The sequence below is a fragment of the Sesamum indicum genome, linkage group LG6, assembly GCF_026168435.1.
Source record: "Sesamum indicum cultivar Baizhima isolate 11 linkage group LG6, ASM2616843v1, whole genome shotgun sequence".
NCBI lineage: Eukaryota > Viridiplantae > Streptophyta > Magnoliopsida > Lamiales > Pedaliaceae > Sesamum > Sesamum indicum.
The window spans coordinates 17127203-17153007 of record NC_142662.1 but is presented as its reverse complement, the minus strand read 5'-3'; the positions used below and the strand labels follow the sequence as shown (position 1 = coordinate 17153007).

The window sequence follows — 25805 nt, the reverse complement described above, 5'->3', positions numbered from 1 at the left end:
AAAAGCTTTTATTCATTAATTTAATCAATTTAATCTTTTAAAAATTATTGTAAAAACTTTCTATTCAATGAAAATACAAAAGGTATATAAAAATATGATTAAATAAGTGGAATTCTCTTGTTGTTTCATGAAAATTTTGGATTTTATCAATAAAATTATTAATTATCTTCTATTTACTTGACATCTATCATGTTTCTTACTAATAGTTTAATATTTGACTACAAACAAAATGCTATAGCAACGGACTATTCCACGACTTTGCAACGGAATTCCAAAATTTAGATTTTCATGGCAAATTCTGTGGCAAAACAATAATGAAATGATACGATGGACTTTCTGTAGCACCCCCTTCGCTACAAGGGCTATATTTAGAACGTCATACTTATAGTAATCCCTGTGTTTATATACATAAATGCACATAATCATCTAATCAATTTGCATACGTAATCCCAACACGTCATAATAAGTATTATCAACCCACAACATTATATATATACATATCAAACACCACAAGTAATCTCCATGCTTACGTTCTCTCTATACAACAAAATATGATCTGTACTCTAACTGACAACGAGGAGAAAACAGCATACTGGCTCGACCTGCCTGAGTATAGTGCGTAGACCTATTCTTCAACATGCAGACACCTCAAAGTCTACTCCTGAAAGAAAATGTCAACAGAGGGATGAGTCTGCCACTCAGTAAGTAAATAATCAGCCCTATCTATATATGTATATCAAACACAGCCCAAACAGGACAAGTAGGCAACATGCATCGATTACAGTCAATTAAATTCCAACATAATCAGCTCTATTACACCATATGATTATCTCATAGTAAAACAATCAATCAAACTCCATTTTTCCTAGTTTGCTTACCAGAAGGTGATATTGTGTTTTTCCCATCAACTCAATCTCACCATTATATAAATTCAAGTGAATACCCTTGACAGCCGGCTCATCAATCTCATTTCGCATCATAGCTCTTTCATTTCGCAGCATCGCTCTTTTCATATCATATATATATATTTTTTTTCATATCGCAGCATCGCTCTTTTCATTTCACATCTTTTTCATATCGCAGCATCGCTCTTTTCATTTCACATCTTTTTCATATCATTTCGCCTTATAGGCTTTTCAACATATCAAGGGGTATTCACACCACATTTATATTCAATTTCCACCACTCCCTCATATCCACATATCACCATTCTTGTAAGCAACTAATAACGTAAAATAATATATCAACATATTCTCATTTTCAGACATCCACAACACATTAAACAACAAACATAATATTTCAACGTCTTCGCATTCCACGTACACAATATCGTCAATCAAATTAAATCATTCACTATTCATATATTTTCAAATAAACCAACATCAGCATGAACCACAAATGTATATAACAGTAATATCACAAATAAATAGAACATATATAGATAATACTAATTATTTACTTACCTCAACCCTACAACGTTTCTTTCTACTCAACCGCTAATTGTCAGTCCTTTCACCTCACCCACGTATCCTATAATGAGTTATACCGCATACAATTAATATATCGAAAATATCATAATTTCTTTTAAATATAATATTAAATCTCTTTCGTAAGATTTCCAATAATTTTTTAATACTCCACTTCTATCGAAATATAAACCTTCATTCTAGTTCTTTTCAATAACTAGACACTATAGGCTTCATAAAGATATTTATAATTTATCAAGTGATTCATAGGAATTTATTTAACTAACCCCCTTATACATTTATAACTATCATTTTTAATAACATTCTTAAATTAAATTATCATTAAAACATCATTCTTCCTCTTTAACGATATATTATATCTTAATTTTAATTTTTGGAATATTCTTATGAATTTGTTATCAATTTCTTGCTATTATATAATTTAATTAAATAACAATACGTAGAATTGCGTATTCGGTTAACAATTCCGATGGAATTATATAATTTGATTATAGCAACATTCAAATATAATAAATTTAATAATCTAATTAACCAACGATATCATTTTTATATTCAATTTGATATTTAATTCGACACTATTTTAAATAGCCAAATTCGTAAAATACTCCGATTAAATAGTACATCACTTAGTATAAATAACATTTACTAAATGAACTAATTAAATAATATAATTACATAATTTAATAGGAATTAAAATCACATTATTCGTACCTCTGTTTCTTTATTTCGCTTTCGGCCGAGAGTTGCAAATTTACACAATTGCATTGTGTGTGTCATGTGTATTTATATGTTTAAAGAACAAGGAAAGGAAAAGAAAAAAAAAACAAAGAGAGTGAGGCGGTGGGAGGTGGCCCCCACTTCCCACTCTCAAGTCTCTCTCTCTCTACTTATATATATGTATATATTATTCATTAATATATATACTAATATATATGTATTATTTACTAATACATATATATAGATAATTTCTTTAATTAATATAAATTGTCCCAAAATATTATAACGAACTCCAATTTAATTCATTCAAGTGTTATTATACTCCAATTATGACCCATAATTTATTAGCTAGTTAACTAAATTTCATGAAAATTTATCAATTAATCCTACAATTATGTATTATAATATTTGGGCGTCACACTTTCGTTACAAGTCTTTGCAAAAGTAACGGCAAAATTGTCATGGAACACATCAGTTGCAAATTTGCAAAGATTTGTGCAGCAATTAATGTCCGTGACACAATTTGGAATCGATTTTAAAATTATATCGGTTACTAATAATTTTCAACGAGTATTGCATTGTATTTTATAAATTTTATTTTTATTTTTCTTTTCCTTTTCCCCCCTCTTTTTTCGCCCCTTATTTTGCAGCAATATCTCTCATTTCTCTCTTATTTTTCTCTTCATCTTCTCTCATTTCTCTACCACTCTTCTCTTGTCATTCGTCTGCCGCTTATCCCCCCCCCCCCCCCACCACCGTTGACTCCACAACTTCCTCTCTTATTCTTTTTGTAATTTTCTAAGCTATATATTGTTTTCTACTGGTAGATGGGTTATTAATATTTTTGTTTCTTTCTTTAACAGATTTGAGTGAGAAATATAATTTTTAGGTATTGATGTTAAAAAAAAATAATTTATTTTATATTGTGTTGGTGTAGATGTTAAAGATAATTTATTTTGGTGGTGTATTATTGTATATTTTGGTGATATAGTGGTGTTAAAAATTGAGTAATGATGTTAAAAGTTTAGTGATATAGTGGTGTATATTTTTTTCTTTTGAAATTTCATATTTAGACAATGGTGCTAAAAGTTTCTATTTTGATTTATGTAATGGTGTGTATATTATTGTCTATATTGTTTGGTATATATCATAATGGTGAGAATATATTGTTATGTTTGGTATATATTGTAATGGTGTTAAAAGTTGACTAATGGTGCATGTGATGGTTTATGAATATATTGTCTGTATTGTAATGGTGGATGAATATATTGTTTAGTATATTGAGGTGAACGGGATGTGATAAATATATTGTTTGGTATATTCTTTGATATATTGAGTCAAATGAGATGTTTCCTTATATATTATTTGGAAAAAATTATTTGTTGAGTCCTTTATGTTTGTATGCTATTGATTTTAATTCTTTAAATTTATCGTTTTTAGGTTTAGTACGGTAACTTTCAAAACTGCTTGATTTTAGTCATGTGAATAGTTACGAACAATTTTATCTCTATACAGCTTTTCAAGAGCAATTTTAGTCCATACACATCGATTTATTTTGCATCTCGTAGCTAATGCTCGCCTAAAATGGTATAAATTTTTTTTTCCTATTATTTGATAAAATCTTTAGCTTCTGTAACGAAATGATTGTGTGATGAGATGAATGGGATGATTGTTTTTTTGAGGTGAATGACTGTTGTCGTTGATGTTGTAGATTAGTTAACTCAAATTTAAAAGTTTCAAGTAAATTAATTTAACTAAGTTAATTATAAACTTAAAAGATTTCTATAAATTAATTTAACCAAGTCAATCATGAACTTAAAAACTTAAACTAAACTATTTCAACTTAATTAACTCAAATTTAAAAATTTCAACTTGATGGGTGCATCCCAAGGAACCTGCGCCCAAGAACGAGCGAGAAGGCCCAATACGCACTTACATAAATACGACAACTTAGGTGGAGGAGGCCATCTTAGCATTGCCCAATATAATGGCCCAAACACTAAATAATCGGCCCAACACCCGGGTCGATGTCCTTCTGCAGAGCACACGTGGCCTGTACCTAGTCACTCAGCGTGTCACTTTTGTCTAGCATGGACGACACGTATTAGGGGAGGTTCCCTCAAGAGCTCGGACTTTTGAGTCAGCTAGACTCCCTGCAGACCAGGAGTCCTCCTCAGCCAAGTTCTCTCTCCATCATCTGAATGATGATTCTAATTGTAAGATTACTAAAAGATAGGGACGGATCATGGCTCATCTCAAGCAACTCTATCCATTTACCCCAGAAAAATGGAGCACGTTGGGTTCCTCGACGAAGAGGGACACTCCGCTATAAATAGAGGCTCTATCTCCATGCGGGGGATACTCTCAATGCCTAAATTCTAGTTTTACTTCTATTTTTCATCATTACACTTCATTATGTCCTTCACTATTTTGAATTATTATTTTTGAAATCTAATATTAACTCGGGTATCGGAGTGATAATGTTTTGTTTCGTAGGTCCTTTTCTTTCGAATCCTTTGTTGTTCAGTCTAGGCTCATCGCTTGAAGTCCAAGTCTGTTGGTTTCGTGCTAAATCACACGCATCACAACAAAATTTACTTAACTAAGTTAACAATGAACTTAAAAACTTCAACTAAACTATTTCAATTTAGTTAACTATGAACTTAAAAGTTTCTTCTAAAATAATTTAAATAAGATAACTATGAATGTAGAAACTTGAACTAAACTATTTCAACTTAGTTAGCTCAAATTTAAAAGTTTCAACCAAACTAATTTAACTAAGCTAATTATCAACTTAAAAAACTTCAACTAAACTTTTTCAACTTAGTTGATTCAAAGATAAAAGTTTCAACTAAACTAATTTAACTATGACCTTAAAAAGTTCTAATAGACTAATTTAACTATGAAGTTAAAAGTTTCGACTAAACTAATTTAATTAAGTTAACTATTAACTTAAAAACTTCAATTAACTTATTTTAATTTAGTTAACTCACTTAAGAGCTTCAAGTAAATCAATGTAACTATGACCTTAAAAGGTTCTATTAAATTAATTTAACTATGAAGTTATAGTTTTCTACTAAACTATTTAACTAAGTTAATTGTGAACTTAACAACTTAAATTAAACTTTTTCAACTTAGGTAACTCAAACTAAACAAAAGAGTGACAATGATACGTCATGCCGATTTGGCCAACTAGGTTTAGATGATTGTGAAAATGTAATGGATATTTGAAGTTTTAAATTTTTATTTAGTGGACATGTATTGAATTATGTTTCTATATTTTATTTTTGAATAAATTTTGCTATCTTTGAATTTTATAAATTTTTAGTTATAGCTTAAATGTCACTTTAATTTAAAAAGTAATATATCAAAATTCATATCAAAATTATTATAAAACAAAAATTATAAATTTTATTAGAAAATTTTGCAGTGGAGTTCAGAAAAAAAAAAAAAAATTCATTGCAAAATCTCTTGTAAAATTTGTAACGGATTGAATGTGTTGCAAATTTGCCATGAATTTTTATTGCACATGTCGTTGCAAAATTTGAAGTAACTGTCATTGCAAAATTTGCAACCAAATTTTTGTTGCAAATGTCCATTGCAATGAAATAAAATATTGCAATAAAATTGCCAAAAATTTTGCAACGGAAATATTATCAAAAACTTGTTGCAAAAATGTTGCAAATGTCGTTGCAAAATCCATTGTAAGATTCGTTAAAAGTTAAAGTTTTGGCAACATAATTTGCAACCGATTTTTTGAAATGGGCAATTATCCGTGGCAAAATTTGCCACAGATGGAAAAATCAATGCAACTATAGATAGTACCTACAGCAACGGAAAATTTTCTATTGCAAATTTTTGTGGCAACACTGTTTTGCAATGAATTTTATGCAAAACTCATGGCAAAAATCCGTTGCTATAGCAATTTCTTTTGTAGTGTTTCCATCAGCTTCTCAAGATACTGCCTCATATTTTTTTTTTAATCAATTTGATGTATTGACTTTATCAATGTCACATAGAGTTTTAAACCAATAAGATTAAGTAAATTAAGTAAAAGATAAGAATTGGTAAATTATATATTTTATTGCGCTAAAGGCTAAATTTCTGTACTTAAAACTGATATCAAATTTTTGAAATATGATAAAAAAAAAAAAATTCTTAGTTTATGGAACACATATATAGTTGAGGAATTTAATTTTTTATAAACTGGACTGCTGAAATGCTTTTAATCATCTAAACATAAAGTTTTTTAACAAATTTAAATTATAGTAACATGTTGAGCAGAACTAATCAAATATGACGTAGCAATATAACTCATAATTTTTAGTAATTTATGATTATTAGTTTTGTTTTCCATGAATTTATATATAGGAGTATGGTTAATATGAATAACAATTGATGTTTTTGATATATAGATGGTACATTTCAACTAATATATTTCTACTAAATATGGTGAAATTATTGTTCAAGTGTTAACATTATATATCAATTAAAACTTGGTAAAATTGTTGGGATAGTTATCAAACTTTTTATAAGTTGGTTTCTCTTGTTTTTTAGAAACAATATCATATGTATAATTTACACTCCATAATATTTTGTTTTATGATGTCTTATATTTTCTATAATACATTTTGAATATTGCATGAATAATATTAAGGGTACATGAATTATAAATATTTAAATAATTAAACTTGATCATTATAACATATTAAGTTTAGTTTCTACTATACTAAAAAAAAGTTATTTTATAGCAACGGTTTTTGTAACGATCAAGGTAATATTAAAATTGTAAACGCCATTGTAACGGCACCTCCTATCTCATTTTTTTTCGGGCGTTACAAAATCTTTGTAAAGACTTGCTTGAAAGCTGTTATAATTTGTATCAGACGTTATGAATGGAAGACCGTTACAATAGTAGTTCTATTGAAAAAAATGCGTTCGGGCTTAGTTTTTGAACGGTCAAATTAAATTAGATTTAATTATTATTGAAATTACATTTGTAACACATATAGGTATGGTTGTACATAAATATAGGAGCGGTATTTGGAATGCTTTTCGTAATGGCCATGCGTTATGTTGTAATGGTTATTGCAACTGCCTTTGTTACTGTTTTGGTAACGGCTTTTTGGACGATCTTTTTCAAATTTGATGTGAATTTTTAATGTTATTTGTGTAATAGTTATTAGAAAAAAATAATATTCTTTTATATCTATAGTTTTCTTTTTTAAGTATTGGAATGCGATATAACATATTCTATGGGTCAAGTTCTCAATTAATAGAATATGCAGACGCAAGATATCTTATTGATCCACTTAAACATCACAAGCTGGTTATCTGTTTACCTACGCAGATATTGCGATCTCATGGATATCAGTTAAACAGATAATGGTGATTACATTTACATATCATTTGGAAATAATTGCAGTTAAGAAGCAAGTAGATAATATATTTGGTTGAGATTAGTTATCAAACATATATAAAAAAATATGGATTATTAATTAAAGATGATCCAACAATACTCTATGAAGACAAGGTGTAGCACCCCCTTCGCTACAAGGGCTATATCTACCCTAAATGTCATACTTATAATAATTCCTGTGTTTATATATATAAATGCACATAATCATCTAATTAATTTGCATACGTAATCCCAACAAGTCATAATTGGTATTATCAGCCCACAACATTATATATATATACATATCACAAGTCACAATATGATTCGTCACAAGTAATCCATACACTTATACTTTCCCTGTACAGACAAAATGTGATTTGTACTCTAACTGACAAAAAGGAGAAAACTGCATACTGGCCCGAGCTGCCTGAGTATAACACGTAGACCTAGCCTTCAACAGTCAAACATCCCAAAGTCTATCCCTGAAAAAAAATGCCAGCAGGGAAATGAGCCTGCCACTCAGTAAGTAAATAACCAGCCCTATCTATATAAGTATATCAAACACAGCCCAAATAAGATAAGTAGGCAACATGCATGGAATACAATCAATTAAATTCTAACATAATTACTTTTACTACACCACATGACTATCTCATAATAAGACAATCAATCAAACTCCATTTTTCCCTAGTTTGCTTAACAGAAGGTGATATTGTGTTTTTTCGGCCAACTCAATCTCATCATTATTAAATTTAAGTGAACCCCCTTGACAGCCGGCTCATCAATCTCATTTTGCACATAGCATTTTCTTTTCGTACATAGCACTTTCTTTTCCCCTTATAGGCTTTTCAACACATCAAGGGGTATTCACACCACAATTATATTCAATTTCCACCACTCCCTCATTTCCACATATCATCATTCTTGTAAGCAACTAGTAACGTAAAACAATATATCAACATATTCTCATTCCAGACACCCACAACACAACATACAGCAAACATGATATTTCAACGTGTCTTCGCATTTCACATACACAATATCGTCAATCAAATTAAATCATTCACCACTCATATACTTTCAGACAAATCAATGTCAGCATGAACCACAAATTCAGATAACAGTAAAATCATAAATAAAGATACATATATAGATAATACTAATTATTTACTTACCTCGACCTTACAACGTTTCTTTCTACTCAATCGTTAATTGTCAGTCCTTTCACCTCACCCCGTATCCTATAATGAGTTATACCACATATAGTTAATATATCGAGAATATCGTAATTTCTTTTAAATATAATATTGAATATCATTTGTACAATTTCTAATAATTCTTTAATATTTCATTTCTATCGAAGTACAAATCTTCATTTTTTCCTCTTTATTAACATATCATTTATTAAATATAATTTTCAGAATATTTCTATGAATTTTCTATCAATTCCTCGCTATTATATTCTTTAATTGAACAATAATACATATAATTGCGTATTTGGTTAACAATTTTGATGGAATTGTATAAATTAGCTATAGTAATATTCAAATCTAATTAATTTAATAATCTAATTAACCAACGATATCATTTTTATATCTAATTTGATATTTAATTCGACATTATTTTTAATAATCAAACTCATAAAATATTCCGATTAAATAGTACACCACTTAGTATAATCAATATTTAATAAACGAACTAATTAAATAATATATTTATATAAATTAATAAAAATTAAAATGATAAAATCATACCTCTGTTTCTTTCTCTTCTTCTTGCCCAAAGTGTGTGTGTTGTGTGTGTGTGTGTGTTGTGTCTTATGTGCCAAGAACAACAAATTTAAAGAGAAAGAGAGAGAGTGAGGTGGTGGGTGTTGTGGCCCCACCTCCACTCTCAATTCTCTCTCTCTCTACTTTTATATATATATATATATTTACTAACACACATACATATATAATATTATTATTTTATTATTTTATTTATTTAATTTAACTTTTCTCAAAATACCCATTACGTCCTTCCTAATTTCTTAATTAATATAAATTGTCCCAAAATATTATAACGAACTCCAATTTAATTCATTCAAGTGTTATTGTATTCCAATTATGGCCCATAATTTATTTACTAATTAACTAAATTTCATAAAAATTTATCAATTAATCCCCCAATTATATATTATTATTTTTGGGGCGTCACACAAGGTTATGGTGCATCACCCAATTACGAAGGTTATATTAAATGAGGTAAGATGAAGTATAATTCACCAAAGTTCGTTTATACACACCAGCTCCAAAAGAAAAGTGAAACTGGTATAAAAAAGATAAGGTCAAGCGAATATTTGGCAGATTTACTTACCAAGACCTCACATGCAACATTTAAGCAAATCCTATATAAGGGGTATCGATATAGAGTTGTTCACATATTTGGCAAAAGCCCTTATATAAAAAAAAAAGCTTCGTTTGACTCCTTATATTTTTTTTGAATGGTGTAACAGAACGCATTCACTCGATGGGTAGACTATATGGTTAATTTTAGCATTTTATTATTTTTTTATTTTTTTATGTATCTTTATTTCATAACCATTGGATCGTATTTAAGTGAAATCAACTATTCAAAATTTTATTAATAATCCACACTTGGCATATTATCTTTTTTAAATCAATGACTTATATATAAGAATAAATATATCTACTAAAAATATATTTATCCATCTCTTTATCTTAATAATATATACAATGTTGTTAATAGAAAATAATTGTGGAAATTTAAAAAAATATAATTATTTGTCGATTCTTTGAAATGTTTATTAATTAAAGTCGTATTTGTAATTGTATAGAATACATTGTCTTCATTATATAATACTTTAAAATAAGTTTATATTTGAATAATTACATTAATCCAGATACATGTGTTTACCATTTCCTATAATATAAAACTAACATAACAACATTGGAAAAATTATTAAAATGAAAAAAACTGGATATAAGTATAGAATAAGGAATATTATCCTTCACATTAATTAATTTATTTGCATGACATCTTATGAAGCTTCAATACGTGACACAAAAGTGACGAAACATTTACACCTTTACTATAGAACAAATTTTTCGTCCCACTTCTGATGTCCCAAATTTAAGCAAACACAAAGCTCACATTTTATTGATAAACACATTAAACAGTAAATCAAATTAGACAGCAAGACCACCCTCGAACGACTTATTTATTTTAATCATATTACAGGCCAACTACAAGGCAAGTGAAGTTACGAAGAATCGTCTCCATTGACTTAGTTTAACCGATGACAGGCATAATTCCAACAATGCCTTTCTCATCAACCCAAACAACTACTCGGGCGCAACTGAAAATAGTAGAGACAGGTTGGTGTGGTCTAGCAATGAGGGCAGAGACGAAGGGGTTCTCCTCCTCGATGGTTTTTGCTGCTAATTCTCCACAAGTCCCGACTAGCTCAGGCCATGAGCTCTTACCTACATATATAAGCACGAAAAGAAGTCAAAGGATGCAAGTGGCGTCGAATAATTAATTCTATAGACAATTTATTTATTGGAAATTACTTCTACTTTCATTTAGTTGTTAGGATTTTGTGCTAGAGTTATGATTTTAAGATTTATGTTTTTCCTCTGCAAATTGTGTCGAGGCAGTCGATGAAATTTACCCAAAGAAATTAAGCTGCATGAAGTCAAGATGGAAACATGTTTGCAATTAACTCAAAAACATTGTCATTTCAGTACCTTGGCACAAGAATTCCATCCTTAGCTTTTGCTCCTTTGCTCTTGTTGTAATCTTTGAATGAGTAAATGTCTGTATGTGGTTTCTAAGAGTTCTGCAGAATGGGGTATTTATAGGAGAATTCTTGTAGTCGTGTTTTGTGTTTTTCATTCTTGGGGGTAATGAGATTTGTGTGATTTTTTCTTTTTGACATATTAAATGTGTGAGAATATTTACGCTTTGTCCTATTTTTAGATTTGATTTTATTCGTTCCATGATTTAATTGTCGTAAATATAATTTTGGATTTATAATATTGAGATAGCAACCAATGAGCGGCATATTTTGAAGTCCCAAATATAAAATAAAGGTTAAATTATAGTCACATTTTTTTAAGTTTGATATAACTATAAATATTTTTTCATTGTTTAAAAAATTATAAATACCTTCCTTATTTTGACGTCTGTCTAACAACAAACCCATTCCATGTATGATCATATTTTATAGAAGTGAATGGTAAATAAGAGAAATTAATTAATTAATGTAGATAAATAGTCAAATAAAATTTAGATGACACGAATTTGATCAATCTGTAACCATCACCAAGACAAAAAATCATATTATTGACAACATTAAATGAAAATTTTGGAATTATTACGAAGATATGAAATTAAGTGAACATAATTTTAATCTCATTATACAATTTAATTATTATCGATTAAAATTATATAAAAAAATGTCATCACAAACAATTAGTCACACACTATAATGACATCAATCATTTGATACTAATTATTTCTATTTAGGAATTTATATTTAACATTTTGTCATATATTACTAGTGAAAACTTTCACAAGATAATTGCTGCTTTTAAAATTAAGAAAGTCATTATTCTGAGAAAGTATGAATTCTTAGCACTAATATATATATAAATCTACATATACACTAATATGACTAAATTATCACTTAATTTTAATTTTTCTATTTTTTAATAGTGGATACGTTTTTTTTTTTTTTTTGAAATATTAAATGTGTAAAATTATATGTATTGTGATGAGAAATCCTCGTCACAGTGACAGAGGTGAGAAAAATGTGTTTGTATTTTTCCCTAAGTGTGGACCCTTTTCTATGATATGTCCAAAACATTTTGTATTCTTCACAGTTTCCATTTAAAACGTGCATTTTGAATTGATTGTAGCAAAGTGTTCCACTTTAAAATTTTAATTATGTAAAAATAAGTGGAATTCTGTTGTTGTTTCATGAAATTTTTGGATTTTATCGATAAAATTATACATTATCTCCTATTTGCTTGACATCTATCACATTTCTTATTAATCGTTTAATATTTGACTACAAACAAAATGCTATATCAACAGATTTTTTGTAACAGAAATTAATTTGTGTTGGACTTTGCAACGAAATTTTAAAATTTAGATTTTTGTGACAAAAATCCATTGCAAAATTTACAATTGACTTTCGGTTACAAAATCCATTACAAAAATCGATCAACTTTTAGAAAACCCACTTTCATTTCAAGTGTTTGCAAAAGTAGCAGCAATATTGTAACGTAACACATCCTTTTTTATGATATGTTCATAACTTGAATGATAAATTTAAAGGACCCCTCCATTTAAAACGTGCATTTTAAAATACTAAAAGACATTTATTTCATGGTAATAATTTTTATAACGATCAAGATAATAATTTATAGAAAATTAAAATTATAAAGGCCGTTACAACAGCACCTCCTACCTCAATAAAAATAATTTAAGTACAAAAAATAAAAATAATTATAAAAAATATATATTTTTATTTTGTATCGTTACAAATAAAAAAAATCCTGATCAAAATATTTTCGTCAGCTTTCTTCAACTCAATGGAGCACCTAATTGTTCACTTGTCGTATGAAGAGTGCGTGGAAGGGCCTGTCCAATACAGGTAGATATATCCAATGAGAGATAATTACACATGAGTTATTCTAGTTTTTTGAAATAGTTCTAGTGTCATTATGTTTTTAATAAATATTCGGCTATTACATTTCTTGGAGACTTGAAAATGAAGGTGAAAAACAAAACACATGTCAAGGCGTCAATGGTAGAGGCTTACCTTGTCGAAGAAATCGGTCTCTTCACTTCTCGTTACTTTGAGTCCCAGATTCTTTGGAAACGAAAGAGACCACACAGAAATGACGATCTCTGTATGAACGGCACTCATATCCAATAGTTTATTTTCAACTACCCTAGGCGAGGTAGCGATGCATCGAAGAAGAGATGGCTTAGTGGATTATAACGCCACATAATTGAGACGTACATATTGACCAATTGTGAAGTAGTCAGGCCATACTACGAGTAATTGTAAAAATACCATTATAGTGTATTCATATTGTTATTTTGGACTTTTAACCTATGTATTGATATGCATGTGAACATGGTCTTTTGGATGAGCTTTACACGTACCATCATGCGAAGGACCCTATTATTAATGAGCTAATAGCTACTTAATTCAAGGATTGGTTCAAACGTCGTGTAAGTTGTGTCTTTTAAATTGTGTTACAATTGTGATTTGTCAATATAAGGTTTCTCTAATATTTGCAACACAGGTTAAATTCCAATTGGATTACACGGACAATGAGATTTTGAACTTGCATTATTGGGATCCTAGGGATCCTACAGCTGAGGTCACAACATTCCGTGCTATTTCGTAAATGGTTATATTTTTTATACTGAGGTGCACAACGTAGATAAGTCAACTATGAATTGTTCCATCAATCGGCATCTCCAAACCCCTGACATATGCTCAGATTTATGAACAATCTACCCTTTTCCTTCCATTTTTGAATTTTTTTTCCAATTCTTTAGAATTTTGAAAACTTGGAAGTATTGTGAAAACTATGATAACCGTTTTTCTTATAGCAAATTTTGCTACCGATTATAGCAAAAATTTTCGTTGCAAACAATGCGATGTAATTTCACTCATTGCAAATGAAATAAGATTTTTTAACGAAGTTGTCACAAAAATATATTATCACAAATCTCGTTGGAAATATTATAAAGTCCACAGCAAAATTTGCTAAAAGTTAGTCTTTAGCAATTTTCAACAAAATTTGCCACGGAGGATCAGGGATTGTTTGCACTTTAACATTAATACTTTTAACAACCAAATATTTTTCTTTGCTAAAATTTCGTTGCCAATAAATTTATGAAAAAATTTCTTTTAATTATTATATATTTCTTTACTACTTTTTACCATTAAAATCTTGACATAGTATTGTTGACAAAATTTGAAATGACAACAAGAGATGTACATAAAATAAGTAATCACAATAATTTTATTTTTATCAAAATATAATTATTAATAACAAGAATTATGCACAAAATTGTTACCATTTTTTGATAGGGGCGTGTCTACAGTAACAACTTAATGGTAACACAAATATAATGTTAATTGTATACATGTATCACTTAGTTATTTACAATGATAATTTTATGTATAAATTTTTGTTATTCATTATTTCCAGTGACATTTTTTCTAGAAATGTCATCATTTCAACAATGCAAATCATGATAGTTGGCAAAATAAAAATTCTTGTTGTTTAATACGTTTAATTAATAATAATTTTAATACGATCACTTTTTCTTTGTAGTCTCAGTAACCTCTTTAATTGGGTGGCGAAAAAAGTACAATTAAAGAATAACAAAGCAACTATAGAAAAGGAATAAAACGACATTTATTGGCATGAACATGTTTTCATGCTCCAATACATGACCCGAAATTTGACACCATTTATTACGAGGGACAAGTTTCTCATAACACTTTAGATGTCCCAAATGTGAACAAAGATGAAACCTGCCACACTATTTATTGACACACACATTACATAGAAACCACAATCAGCATTCATAAATAACGTATTAATTGGACCTATTTTAACTTGGACCAAACTTATTCGAATCCAAACTAATATGTTTGAATTAGTGAGGATTTGATCATCCATTTGTTTTAACCGATAACAGGCGCCAGTTCAACGATGCCTTTTTTATCAATGTGAACAAATACTCGATCACATCTGAAATCTTTAGTTGTTATTGCCGGGGGAACAAGAAGAGCAGTGACCAAACAGTTCTCTTTCTCAATTGTCTTTACTGCGATCTCTCCACACACCCCAACTAACTCAGGCACGAGCTCTTACCTGCATGGACCAAAGAATTAGGATAAATATATTGAGTTACACCCTGATTAGGTCTAATTATACAAATATTTGATTTTTTTCATAAAGTTACAAATGGACCTTTTAGAATTGTAATTTTATTGATATGTACTCTCAAAGAAATTTACCCAAAGAAATTAAGCTGCATATGAAGTCAAGATGGAAACATGTTCGCAATTAACTAAAAAATAATTTCATTTCAGTACCTTCACTAATTAACGGCATCCTTAGCTTTTGCTCCTCCTTCGCTCTTGTAGTAATCTATGATTGAGTAAATATCTGTGTGGTTTCTCAGAGCTCTGCAGAATGGGATATTTATAGGAGAATTCTTGTAGTTGTGTTTGTGTTTTTCATTCTTGGGGTAATGAGATTTGTGTGATTATCAAAATCTGTCACAAATGTATAGTAAATTTAATAGTTTTGTTAGTCTCAAAGTCAGTCCCAAACTTCCAAATTTTGAAGGCTATATTCCAACACCTATTTTCTTGTCACGATTACGTCTCTAAATCCAAAATCTATACATATTGAAAGCATCCTTTTATTTGTATTTCTACAGCATTACAATATCACAACCCATACAACATCTATATTGATTAAGCATCAAATTTCTTTTCTTTTTTTTTTTTTTTGGTATATCTTCATCAAATTTGCAACGGTACATTTTAATCAAGGTATCATACATAAACTAAAGTTGGTGGTGCATCACGAATTTGTATTCTTACATGTTTGATATAATTATAATATATAAAAAAATAAATTATTATTTGAAAAACGCCCACCCAATCCCCCCCTCCCCCTAAGCTGCTCCCCACAGAAGGGGCAAGCGGCGACACTGTCGCCCCTCATGGCGTCTCCTAGACCGCAAATAGATTTGGGCTATGGGGTCGACCAGAGGTGGAGGGCAATTGCACCAGCGATGTTTCCTCTGTAGTGGGCGACCGCGACGGCAAGGTCACCCTCCGATGTGATGAGCGGTGTCTCCCAAATATGGTGGTGAGAAGTGTTAGAAAATGGATCGGGTTAAGATGGACAACAGTTGGAATATGAAGGTGATAAAAGACATACGAATTGTTAACCCAGTTCGGATGTAAATCCTACGTCTGGGGGCAATACCAAGCCAGGAGAAAACACTCAAAAAGGAGGAAAATTGAGGAGTACAACACACACACACTTATATGTAAGTCTTCACCACACGTGAAAGACAACACTCACTCTCGTCTCAACTCTTTCTTTTTCTCTCTACTCTACTCTATTCTACTCTACAAAATAATGCTAATAAGAGTAGTATTTATAGCCATGACTTATCATTTTCCAACTCAACTTGGGATTTCTAAATTGAATCGGGTCATCCTTCTCCAACTCAACTTGGGATTTCTAAGTTGAATCGGGTTATCCTTCTCCAACTCAACTTGGGATTTCTAAGTTGAATCGGGTTATCCTTCTTCTTCAAATCAATCTTCACAACTTAACAATCTCCCACTTGAAGATTGATTAGCTTTTCTCCACTTCTTTCTTGGTACCGCCGGGTTTGTCCACTCTAGTCATCAAGGCCATTCGAAGCCGTACACAGCTTCAACTTCTCCATCGCAACCGCCTTGGTCAGCATATCCGCAGGGTTCTTTTCTCCTTGGATCTTCTCCAACTGCAGTGCCTTCTTCTCCAGAAGTTTTCGGATGAAATGGTACTTGATCTCGATGTGCTTTGTCCGCGAATGGAACGCGGGATTCTTTGCCAGATGGATCGCACTCTGGCTATCGCTATGAAGAATCACATCTGCCTGAGATTTCCCAAATTCACCCAAGAAGTGTTGCAGCCAAATGAGCTCCTTAGCCGCCTCAGTAACTGTCACGTACTCAGCTTCCGTCATGGACAGTGTGACAACCTTCTGCAGCTTTGAGACCCAGGATACGGTTGTACCACCATATGTGAACACGTATCCTGTAGTGCTCCTCCATTTGTCATAGTCACTCCCTGCAAAATCAACGTCAACAAACCCAAACAAGGTAAGCTTGCCCTTACCAAATACCAATGCTCGGTCCTTAGTACCCCTTAGGTACCTAAGAATCTATTTCACAGCTTCCCAGTGCATCACTCCTGGATTGCTCATAAAACGGCTAACTACTCCTACTGCATGTGCTATATCCGGTCGAGTACAGATCATAGCATACATCAGGCTCCCAATTGCTGAGGCATACGGTGTGACTCTCATCTTTGCACGTTCAGAGTCAGTCTGGGGCGAATCACTGTTGGATAGTTTGAACTGATTTCCCAATGGCGTTCCAACCGGTTTTGCTTTTTCCATCTTGAATCTGCATAATACCTTCTCAATATAATCAGATTGAGATAACCACAATTTACCAGTACCTTTGTCCCTTGTGATTTTCATGCTCAATATCTGCCTTGCTTCGCCAAGATCTTTCATGTCAAACTTTCTCGACAACTGATTCTTGAGCCTATTGATCTCCTTGACATTTGATCCTGCTATCAACATGTCATCAACATACAGGAATAGAATGATAAAAAACTCATCGAACCTCTTTACGTGGCAGCAATGATCAGCGTTGCATCTAGAGAAATCTATCTCTAGCATGAAGTTGTCAAACTTCCTGTACCACTGCCGCGGAGCTTGTTTCAATCCATACAGGCTTTTCTTCAGGCGACACACCTGCTGATCATCTCCATTATACCCCTCTGGTTGTACCATGTATATCTCCTCCTCAAGATCCCCGTGTAGGAAGGCTGTCTTCACATCCATCTGTTGTAACTCCAAGTTCTCTGCCGCTACCATGCTCAACACAAGACGAATAGTAGTTAACTTGACAACAGGTGTAAAAACATCAGTAAAGTCAATCCCATATCTTTGTTGGAATCTCTTTACTACGAGTCTTGCCTTGTACCGCTTCTTCCCTTCTGATCTTCCTTAATCCGATAGACCCATCTGTTCTGTAGGGCCTTCTTTCCTTTTGGGAGCTGACACAATTCCCATGTATCATTTTTCTTCAACGAGTTCATCTCGTCGTTCATCGCAAGCTCCCACTTGCTCTTGTGGGCATCGTTGACTGCCTCTGCGTAACATTCGGGTTCCCCACAATCAGACAAAAGCAAGTAATAAAGAGAAGGGGAGTACCTATCTGGGGCCCTTCTCAGCCTCGGTTCTCAACCTAGTGCCAAGGGTGTGCTATTTTCAGCAATCGGTTCCTCCGATGCTGGTTCTGGCTCTATCTCCGTCTGTTCGATTTCGTCCGTTTAAACTCCCACTGAATCTGTATCTGCTGGTCTCATGATCCCGGAATTTGAAATGTCGAGATCAACAAATTCCCTTTCCTTCTTGTCATCGTCTCGGGCTTACCTTCCTGTCGTTGTACATTACATCCTCATTGAATATAACATTCCTGCTGCGAATTATTTTTCAGTTTTGATCATCCCAGAATCTATACCCAAATTCGTCAGTCCCATACCCAATGAATGTACATTTAATCGACTCAGCATCCAGCTTAGTCCGATCATCGTTCAAAATATAGGCTGAACAACCAAAAGTACGTAAGAAAGAAAGATCCACTTTCTTACCACTCCATACCTCTTCTGGTTTCTTGTTGTTCAAGGGACAGAAGGCTTTCGATTGATCAAGAAAGCAGCCGTGTTGACTGCATCTGCCCAAAACATCTTTGGCAGTCCGCTCTTCAATCGCATGCATCTCGCACGCTCATTCAGTGTTCTGTTCATCCTCTCAGCAACGCCATTTTGCTGAGGTGTCCCCGGGATTGTTTTCTGCATTCGGATTCCATGGTCGGCACAGTAATTCTTGATACCTTCACTGCTGTACTTGCCACCGTTAGCCGATCTGAGACATTTCACTTAGACCTGTCTCATTTTCCACTAGTGCCCTCCATCTCTTGAATGTGTCAAAGGCATCAGATTTTCTTTTTAAGAAATACACCCATACCTTTCTAGTGGAGTCATCGACGAATGTCATGTAGTACGTTGATCCACCAAGAGATGACACTGGTGCTGGCCCCCACAAATCGGTGTGAACAAGCTCCAGCTTTTCTTTCCTCAGAGTTCTTCCTGTGGTCAAGAAGCTCACCCGCTTCTGCTTTCTGAACACGCAGTGTTCACAATGACCCACCTCTACCGATTTTATCTCGGGCAACCGTCTTTTTGACTTCAGTACGTTCATTCCTTTCTCGCTCATGTGGCCCAAGCGATTGTGCCATAGGTTAGCCTGCGATACAGTTCCTGCAAAGGTGATGTTTGAACTGGATCCTCCCGCCATGTAGAGCGTTCCCGACTTTAGTCCTCGTGCCAAAGTCATTGCTCCCCGACTGATCTTCCACTTCGCGTCTCCAAACGTCGTGTGGAATCCATCACTGTCCAGCTGTCCGACTGAGATCAAGTTCCTCTTCAGTCCTGGTATGTGTCTCACATCATGTAGGGTCCAGCATGACCCATTCGTTGATTTGATCCGCACATCTCCCTTTCCTACAATCTTGAGGGGTTTGTTATCTGCAAGATAAACTAAGCCAAAATCACCTGAGGTGTATGGCTCCATGATGTCTTTGTTGCTGCATGAGTGGAATGAGGCCCCTGAATCCACGACCCAATCATCAGAAGAACTGCTCACACTCAACAAGAGTGCATCCGTGATCTCTTCCGTTGCAGCATTCGCTGTCCGGCCCTCCTTTTCCTTCTTTGGCGCCCGGCATTCGCTTTTCATGTGTCCGGGCTTCTCGCAGTTCCAGCACACCATCTCCTTCTTGCCCTTGTTTTTCCCCCTGGACCTTGATCTTCCACGGTATTTACCCCGTGTGTCAGGTCTCCCTCTGGACTCTGTATGTAGTACAGAGCCAGATGATCCACCCGTTTGCTTTCTACGGGTTTCCTCATTCAACATCATGTCCTTGATGTTGTTGAACTTCATCTTCTCCTTCCCAGACGAAGGGCTCACCGAAGTAACAACTACATCCCAACTGTTAGGTAAAGATGAGAGTAAAATTAACGCTTTTACCTTATCGTCAAACACGATATCCACAGATGCCAGCTGTGTCGTGAGTTGGTTGAAGTTATTGAGGTGATCGACCACCGACTTCCTCTCCTCCATCTGCAACCTGAATAGTTTCTTCATCAGCATGACCTTGTTCATTGCTGAGGGTTTCTCGTACATTTCGGCAAGAGTCTGTAGGACTTCCTTCGTGCTATTCGCTCCCTTCACATGATAGGCGATATTCCGAGAGAGCGACAGGATTTTTTGCGCTCATCGCCTTTCGATCGAGCACCTTCCATTCTTCATCACTCATCTTCTAGGGCTTCTCTACAAGTAGTTCGTACAGGTCCTTCCCGTACAGGTAGGCCTCCATCTGCATACGCCAAAACCCAAAGTCGGAACCATTGAACCGTTCGACTAGAGGCTCTTGATACCAGTTATTAGGAAATGGATCGGGTTAAGATAGACAACAGCTGGAATATGAAGGCGATAAAAGACACACGAATTGTTAACCCCGTTCGGATATAAATCCTACGTCTGTGGGCAATACTAAGCCAGGAGAAAACACTCAAAGAGGAGGAAAATTGAGGAGTACAACACACACACACACTTATATGTAAGTCTTCACCACACGTGAAAGACAACACTCACTCTCGTCTCAACTCTTTCTTTTTCTCTCTACTCTACTCTATTCTACTCTACAAAACAATGCTAATAAGAGTAGTATTTATAGCCATGACTTATCCTTTTCCAACTCAACTTGGGATTTCTAAGTTGAATCGGGCCATCCTTCTCCAACTCAACTTGGGATTTCTAAGTTGAATCGGGTTATTCTTCTTTTTCAAATCAATCTTCACAACTTAACAAGAAGGGGGCGATTATTTAAAATAATTATTTTTTTAATTAATTTAATTAAAAATAATTAAAAATATTAAAAATATTTTTAAAAATAAAGAAATTAATTTACCTTTTTCAAATATAGAAATAATATAAAATATCAAACTATTTATGCTAAAACATAATAATTTACATTACAACATAATATAAAAGGAAAAATTATTTTTTTAGTCTGCTACATATATCTAATATTAATTTTAATCCTACAACTTTTTTTTTTAAGTCTTTTAAATTCTAAAATTGATGAAATTTAGTTCAGTTTAGGTTTATCCATGTTCTTTCGGCCAACTTTTGAATATTAGCCGAAAATTGCATACGTGTCATTTTCTTGCTAATGTGTCGGGCCATTTATCCACGTGTACAGCCATGTGTACAGCCACATAAACCTGAAGCTGACTAAGCGATTCCTATATATAATATTAAATTCCTTTTTATAATTAATTTTTTTCTTCAAATTGTAATATATATTGTCTTTATTTAGATTCATTTGTTGCATTAAAGTAAGTGATAATTGTTCCTAAAATTGTGCACCGTGTTTGATATTAATAAAAAGAAATAGTTATGTCAATGTAGGAAAATGTAGGTACTTTATTTAAATTATGTTTCTATGTGGATGTAATTTAGCTAACAATATTAGGACAATTGAGAACAAGGACATACCAACCAGAGTTTGAGGCTGGTGTTTATAATTTTATAAAAGGATGATTATATTACACTTATTATCCATGGTCTATTAGCACAAATCACTCGTATTTTTTACGTAATTACAGAAACCATCAATGTTTTTTTGCGTAAGATTAGAAGCCCATGCAGTAATTAATATAATTACAAGTTCAAATAGGAAACTGGGAGACAATAGGACATTTCAGATAAAAGGGCAAGATCAGGCCAGACTTTTATTCCAAGGTGTTTATATTGATCCTTATTTATAACACCTCATTATTGTTATATATAACTTATTCCAATATTTGATCAAGTAATACTTTCAGGGATATCACTGCAGTATAACTGCAATAGGGCTCCTAACAGAATGCTTGGAAGAAGTCCATCTCAAGAAACCTCGAACAACTACGCCATTCAGTGTAGATGTCAATCTGCTGAATGTGACCAGATAATGCATTTGTTGGTTTACCCGTGTGAAGTTGAGTGTAGTGGGAAAGACACGAACATCAATCCCTGATGGTGGGAAAATTTCCACATTGTAAGATGAGATAGGATCGCCAACGTTTGTTACGGTCCTGGTATACACCTGAGTAGTCGATGAAGGCGCGAAAGTGAGGGCGAAAGAAGGATAGTTGAGTTGGGCTTCTGGTATGTGTGACTCCTCTAAGCAATTCACCCGGCGCCCTACAATACTGCTGACTTGGCTGTTTGTGTAGTTTAAACCACACAAATAAGGAATGTAATCTTGGGGTTGAATGTCGTAGACTAGTCCTGGATCATTTGCTCTGGATGGATTCACATGGCCGGACCCAGTGGCAAAGATGCCGGCTGGAAGGAACCTTTCGTCCTGGATTGCGCCCCCTGCATGATTTACGACATCTGCAGTGGTCATGATTGCTGACTTAATTGCAGCTGGAGACCAGTTAGGATGCGCACTTTTGAGTAGTGCTGCCACGCCACTAAGGTGTGGACATGCCATTGAGGTACCTGAAACCATGTTGAATCTGAAATTTGTGTTTGGATTATTTTCAAGAGCAATATTCCATGGTCCAAGAATGTCAACTCCAGGGCCTAAAATGTCGGGCTTGAGGATGCCAGGGCTTAGAGAGTTTGGTCCTCTAGAGGAGAAGGCAGCAACAACGGGTGCACGATTATCACCTAACAAAGTACCACTAAAACGAATTGTGGCAACTGGTGCTCTCGCTGAGTTTATGTAAGCTTTAATCCTTAATCCATCTGCATGACTAACATGTGTTGCAGGAAGGACATGGGGATCTGCCAAGATTGTGTTTGCATAAGATTCATCGTTTACCAGAATCATGGCGGCACCACCAGCACTTCTTATTGCCTGTCCTTTTTCAACTGCTGTTACTCCGCCAATATCACACAATACTATTTTCCCTCGAAGGTCCATACTGTTCAATGAGGATCTGCTGCAGAATCGAGCCATTGGATCACTAGGATTGAGCGTTCCTGCATACAAAAGAGGCAACATTGTTGTGGGAAAATTGTTTGGCTGAAAAGCAGATACACCATGGAACAGTTGGGAGTCTCCAAGCACTGCCGTGGCTCTTGTTTTTCTATCCGTGGTACTTGCACCAACAGTGAGGACCCAAGGTGCGGGGTTGGATAGAGTGTAGCTAAATGGACCGCGGTTTCCTGCTGAGCAGCTAACGAATACGCCCTTCTCCATAGCACCGAAGGCACCTACTGCTGTAAGATCCTGGGCGAAATTATTTCCAGCTGAAGAAAGAGAAATGGAGAGCACATCCACACCATCCGCCACAGCAGCGTCAATTCCAGCAAGTATGCTGCTTGTTGGACATGTTACATCACATACTTTGTAAATGGCTAGGTGAGCATATGGTGCAATGCCGGCTGCTGTCCCGTTAGCAAGGCCGAAAATGTTTGCACCTCTCACAAAGTTCCCTGCAGCAGTTCCGGCACAGTGAGTGCCATGGCCAGCATTTTGGTCATCAGACTGTACAAAGTACCTAGCTCCAATGATCTTATTGTTGCATGTTATGGTATTCCTCTCGCACCTCCCCTTCCATTTAGCCGGTGGCCTCGGCATCCCAACGTCGCTAAAGGACGGGTGTTGAGGAAATATTCCAGTATCCAAGACTCCAATAATCACACCTCTACCGTAATTGGACTCCTTCCAAAAACCTGTGTTCTGATTCAATCCCAAAAAACTGGGAGAATGAGTTGTGTGCAAGGACAGCATTTCATCAGGTCTTGCATAAACGAATCCCTCCTTCTTTTCCATGTCTTTCACCTCGTCTGGTGATAATCTAGCAGCAAATCCTATAAACACCTCACGATATGAGAAAATCATACGATTGCTGCTTCTCGCGGACTGGGGGAGAAACGAACGATACCAGCTCTCCAAATCTTCCGATCGATCAGCGGTAAGTTCTTCTCCATCAGGTCTCTCGACATGAACAATATATGTTCGTAAACTGCTTGCTTCTGGTGTATCAGCTGCAAATGCAGGGCGTGGACTGAGAGAAAGAATGCAAATAAGGGTGATAAAAGACATGAAATTAGCCATCTTTGGCATATGGGAATGCTTTTGCTTTCTCCTTTTCCTGTCTGAACTACTTAAGAGGCTTGATGTCTATATATAGTAGTCAGTAGAATCAAATTTGAATTTTCCAGTCGTATTTTTATCTTTTTGACTTCACTAACAAAACTTCTTTTTCAAGCATTGAACCACTGAGAAGTGTCACGCCATATCCCGCAAAATTATATTTTTATTCTCATGGGATAGAGATTTCAACATTTTTATTTTTTTATTTTATGAAATTTTTTAAATATTTTTAAAATTGAGAAAAGTCAACACATTCAGTTTTATACTTAACCAAATTTTAATCTCACGTCCAAGTTTCCATAAAAAATAAACGACAAAGACATGTGCACTGAGCGTGTTCGTTAGATTGACTACTCACACAACTAACGGACACGCATGTTGTACGTGCCCTTGCCTTTTACTTTTTCTATGAAAATTTGGACAAGAGACTCAACGTGTTGAGTTTTTTCAATTTTTGGACTATTTTGAAAATTTCTTAAAGCATAGTGTCGAGTTTCTTAATATTGAGACCATATTTAAAATCTCATACAATAGATAATTAAAAAGTGTTGATCCCCATATCATATTCTACGGAACTAAGTACTAAATAATTTTTTACCACAGGCACGCAACGGCTATTGGCCGTGGTTTTTTGAAGTGGAGCTAAAACATTGTTACGGCTAAAAAACCATAGCTGAAACATTTGTCATGACTCATAACCATGGTAAAAATAATTTTCATGGTGGATGATAATTTGAATTTTTACATTAACTTTTATTAATGGTGATTAAATATAGCAATTTATCATGAATTTAAATCATAAATATAAATTTATAGCGAATAGTAGATTTTTTTTGTGGTGTATATCCTGTTGATCAATCGAATCTTTTGATCTCCAAATTCATGTCAATGCCATGTGAATAGTGTAAACAATGTGAAAAGTGGGAACTGAATGCAAGGGATATTTTCTTCGGAAGCTCATTAGCTTGTATATGCCCTTGATGTGACGGTATTCGGATCAAGTCGGAGCATTTTTATATTCCAACTATATATACGTATTTTACATTTCACAGTTTAAATAATCTAATAGTGCCACTCACTAGGCATATAATAATTATTACCTATGCTATAATATGCAAGTAATATTTTGAATAAAAAA

General features: G+C 33.7%; 1 long non-coding RNA gene and 1 pseudogene across 1 annotated transcript; both read right to left on the bottom strand.

The window, feature by feature from the left end:
- Positions 1–350: 350 nt before the first annotated feature.
- Positions 351–2242, bottom strand: LOC148787862 (uncharacterized). Its single transcript, XR_016066206.1, has 3 exons — positions 2199–2242; positions 1464–1530; positions 351–661 (listed from the first exon to the last, which is right to left on the bottom strand). It is a non-coding gene; the product is annotated as an uncharacterized LOC148787862 (long non-coding RNA).
- A 20032-nt stretch (positions 2243–22274) lies between these two features.
- On the bottom strand, positions 22275–24658 carry LOC105164325 (subtilisin-like protease pseudogene; annotated as a pseudogene).
- Between the last annotated feature and the right edge of the window lie 1147 nt (positions 24659–25805).